A 5,255-nucleotide genomic window follows, 5' to 3' on the forward strand; every position below is an offset into this window, starting at 1 on the left:
CTTTTTTGGTAAATACTAAGTCATTAAAATAAATTTTTATTTAAATAAATGACATGTAATTCGTTAAACCTAGTAGAAATATGCTATAGTATAAAATCTTAAGATAAAATTTCTAAAACTGATATCTCTTTAAAAAGGTTAAAATTTTGGCTATAATTAAGTCTATTAAAAATTGAAATAAGTGAATTGCAATGGAAAAACCTGCATAAACAAATAAATTCTAGTAAAACAAATAAATTCGTGATATAAATCAAAAATCGTCAAATAAATTCGTAATATATAAATTCGTGGGAAAAAAAAAACGCTTTTGACAAAATACTAAAATAGAGATCTATCGACAACGACTACTCACTTCTGCCTAGCTTATGCTCTCCCTGGTTATTTCAGTTTCCGATTTTAAAAGCTGTATAGAATATCAGCTGATAATTAAGATTTTACATAGAATCTTAAAGTGCGATTAATAATTTGGCCAACGACTGTATATAATGCTAAGGGGAAAAATATTTTTTTGACATAAAAATGTTTTCGAGTTATCGAAGTTCGAGATATCGAGAGTATACTGTTTTTTTCAATATTAGAATACTGAGGGCGACTTGAGAATTTGTAGTCATTGAGAACTTAGTTCGAGTTTTTACTTTTTTAGGAATGCTCTGTTTAATCAGCTTTAACTTAAACACAAGAATCAAACTAATGATCCGAGGTAAACATAATTGTAAACAAACAAGCAAACAAATAATAATAAATTGATTATTTTCTTTAAGTATACCTCTGAAAGCCATCAGTTATGTTATTGAAATAAGGATAAGAGTAGAGGGAAGGGGATTGTGCAGGTGATGTGAAGAACGCAGGTGGATTTAATGCAAATCTAGTATTAAAGGTGCTTTCAACCCTTCTTGCATTAGTTATTAACACTAAACATACCAACACTTAACGCATGCCTATTTCTAACATAGCCTGTCAAATGACGGGACTTTACATTTCTTAATTGAATGTATGAAATATGGATGTTGGGAAGGAAATAAACTAAAGAAAACTTTATTATAATTAAACAAAATTGTATTGCACATTTTTATGTATTACAAACACAAAGAATAAGAATTTTTAATTCATTGCTCAACGCTTTTTTTACATACACGGAAAGTTTCCACTGTACATTTTCCGCGAACATATTTCTTCTAATTATTTTTTTTTTTATAATTATATATAATTTTTTTTAATAATTATAAGAACATATAAGAATTATAATTCTTATAATTATTCTTATAATTAATATTATTTCTTCAAAGAGTTTGTGCTGGCTCTCTTGATTGTTTAGACATTCTTCTGGGTAAAAACTAACAGTTAGTTAGAAATGAAGTAAAACTATCAACATAAAATATAAGCTACTTGCCAAAACGTTTAGTTATATTGTCAATTTTTCTGACACAAAAATGAGTACTAATCTAAAATGTTAGGTACTTGAAATTTGAATTAACAGTTATTCTAATTGAACTCACTACGCAACAGTCTCTGCAGAAATGTGCAATTCATCGAATGCAATACGTAGAACACGCATTGCATCGTCATTTCTGATCCGATCACCTCATAAAGCAATAAATTGTTCTCCCGGTCAAATGACCGGTTGTGGTAGAAATAGGTATACGACAAGTATTGTTCGAAACAAACAAAATACAAAATAATAATAGAATATTAACTGTATATAATTGTTAGAAAAAGTCATGAAGTCAAATGTATAAAAACGATAAGATGATAAGCGCATTTTCGATGCTTTAGTTCTTAAACGGTCATTTGACCAGTTATGGTTTCTTCAATGAAAACTACTTAAAGAAAACTTCTTACGTCAACTATGGACTATAAATATTTGACAAATATTATTTTGTTGCTGAAAACCGTTTGTGCATACTTTTTATTTTCTTTAAGAATTTCTCTGCGTAGGGACCGAGGGTGTGCGGTATAGGTCCTCGTTAAACTGTGCTACCGTAAAGTGCTCGACTTCGCGCGCAGGTCGTCGGGCTACCGAAGCGGGGGTGCCATCCCCTCCGCAGAGGATCAAAATTGTGATGGCATGTCTTCGGATCATCCTCCGGGATGTTTCCCAGACCGTCGCCAATAGCCCATTGTGCAGCTCTAGTGCGACGTAAATTACCAACAACAACAACAACTTTAAGAATTTCATTTGTAATATGTTTTCTTTATTAATTTTAAACTTACTTACTGCATTTCATAAATTCTGAATTTTATTTTAATGAAAGTTTTCATTACAAATTATCTTTTTAAAAACATTGCTTTAATTTTGTTAATAATTGATGTACTGGATTCATTTATGTTTATGAAATATATATATATATATATCATCCAAGAGGTAATTTTGTACAACATTATGTAATATCACGCAGAATTTAAAGTTTTTTTAAATTTAAAAGTATAATATAATTTCACGTCGCTGTGTCAACGCACTATAATGAATAAATTTAAAATGCATATAATAAATAAATGCGAATTATAAAAAAATGCATATAAATAAATGCGTGCTATAGAACATGGGAAAAATTTCAACAAATACATGATTCAGCTAATCGCTGAATAAATCGAAAAATCAAGGAACGCAGACTATTACAGTTCATTGGGTACTTGTACTTCAAGAAGAAAACCTCCCATACCCCATAAATTTGCACATGGTTGTAAAATTCGTTTATCGTAAGATAATGCCAACCAAAAAAACAAATTTCAGCTAATATTTATTATTTTTAATAATAGTCGGAAAGGTTTAAATTGCAAAATATGAAATTTTTTACATGATATTTTTTACATCATAAAATTTTTTACATTTATGACTTTTTTTACATTAAAGTATGTGATTTTATAAGTGAAAATACAAAATTTGAGCAAAATCGATTGAATAGTTTCTGAGAAATCGAATTTTGAATACACGACCTTTTTAAAATTTGAATGTACGATTTTCTTAGATCAAAAATTAATTAGAGTGGTTAAATTTTTTGACGCGCTATACATATTACCAAAATTAACTAATCTTATTGAGATTGTGATTTTTTTACTTTTATCCCATTCGGATATTCCCCATTCATTTTGCTTTTCAATATAAAACTTATTGTTTCAATTACTGCTGATTTTAAATTATTTAGTTTTATAGATTAGCATTTGAAAAGCATAATTACAAACAAAATAAATACGTTGTAAACAAATGACTTCAGAAATATTAATTTGGTCTTAACTGATGCAACAAATCAATCACGTTTATGCTGATCGATGAGGTTATTTCTCGTAAAGAATAAAAAATAATTAAGGATTTAAAAAAGTGCAGAAAATTCTTTTTTCCTTTTTTTCCTTTTTTTTTTTTGTAAGAGCTATAAGTTAGCAAATATTACTGGTGTAGCCGTTAAAATATTTGACAGAAAGAGAATCGGCTGCAATCTCAATTTTATCGTCTGCAATCTCAATTTTATCGGCTGCAATCTCAATTTTATCGTCTGTAATCTCAATCCTCTGCAATCTCAATTTTATCAATGGCGAGTTCACAGCATGAAATTTTTTTTGAACGGCTCTTCCGAATAAACTAATTTAAAATTTTGAACGAATTTTAGGAATAGCCGCTGCCCAAATTTCAGGATAATAGAACAAACTGCTCTGGAATTATATGTAAGGGAGACACACGGACGAAATCTGCATTCTATTGATGAGGTTCCTTTTTTTTGGACCTTTTTTCTGCCTATTTTTTTCAGAGACTCAAAAATGATATTTAATAAAAACGTGATTGGAATGCTAAAAAAAAAATGAATCATGAAAACGCATGCAGAGAGTTATGCACGCTCCCAGTGGTCGAAAGTTGCGCACTGCAAGAATTTGAGATAAAAAACAATTGTTCTAATGTATCGCCTATCTTTCTAATTCGCTTGATGACTTTACAATAAGGTAAGGCATATTGATTTTCAAGCTATATGAATAATAATAAAAGAGTATTATTTAAAATATGTGTGAAAGTGAAAAAAAAAAAACTTTGTATAATAGCTAACACTTATAATGAAAATTTGTATGTAAAATGCTTTTTTGATTTTGTTAGCAGTTATAATTACCAAATTAAAGTTGTGCGAAATATAAAAACAACTGTCGAGAATTAAATTATTGCATTAGGAAAACAACAAACGCTAAGGGTAAAGCATTGCTAAAAGAACATTTTTTTGACGTTATTGCAAACGCCATCTATTGAACTACTTTTGTCCATCGTAGGGTTTACCTTTTTCAGATAGATCACGGGTCTCACGAGCCCGAGTAACATTTAGTTTTTTTCTTTTTCTTTTGCTTGGTTTCTCTATTATTTTAACACGGGACTTGGTTTTTAACTCCTTTTAAATTAAGAATAGATGTTTCATAAAAGTTGTTTATTTCGAACACTGTTTTTCTGTATCTTTTATCTCTGATTTTTTTCTTTCTTTCTTTCCTCTATTTTTCTTAATATGACTACTATCTTATTAGAAATATGAAGAAGAAGAAAAAAATCACTTGCGACTCATTATATCCTTCCTTACAATCAATCTTCAAATCAAAGTCCGAAAAGGAAGTTCAAATTCAAAAGATTGCAATGTAGGGCCGCATTCATATTTAAAAAAACTTTACTTTTAAACTTTATCCTCTAATTACGACCCAATTTTAATGACCTTTTTGGCCGGGATATCCTGGCAGGTAAGGCATTGGGCCCATGTCAAGGAGTTCGTGGGTTCGATCCCCGCTGTCCTGACTGATGCACGTTAAATCTGTGGAGGCGCAAAGTCCTCCATGTTCCCATAACTAATCAATACCTCTGGGGGTACTGATCCAGGAGTTTCCTTGTCTTCTGGATTGGTTCAAAATGACAAGGCTACGGAGTTGAACGTCAGTAGTCGTAAACCCAAAAATTGGGTCGGCATGTCGGTGAAATAAAATGATTTCAATTTCGCTGACTTTAATTATTAACTTTATTTAATAACTTCATTTTTACTTTTTTGTTGTGGTTGACGTATGCCTGTTTAGGCAGAGGGGGTGTGATTTTTCTTGTTTTCCAGTGGCGCCATCTATGGCCAAGAATTCGACTTATGCCACATTATACGTCACACCCGTTTATAGGGCGGACCCATTCATACATCCATTCATTCATCCACAGATCGTAATTTTGACCTGAATCAGAGAATGATTGATCTCCAATCCAGTAGCCCCAGAGGTATTGATTTGTTATGGGAACATGGAGGACTTTTGCGACTCGA

Source organism: Parasteatoda tepidariorum, chromosome 10 (genome assembly GCF_043381705.1).
Source record: "Parasteatoda tepidariorum isolate YZ-2023 chromosome 10, CAS_Ptep_4.0, whole genome shotgun sequence".
Lineage (NCBI taxonomy): Eukaryota > Metazoa > Arthropoda > Arachnida > Araneae > Theridiidae > Parasteatoda > Parasteatoda tepidariorum.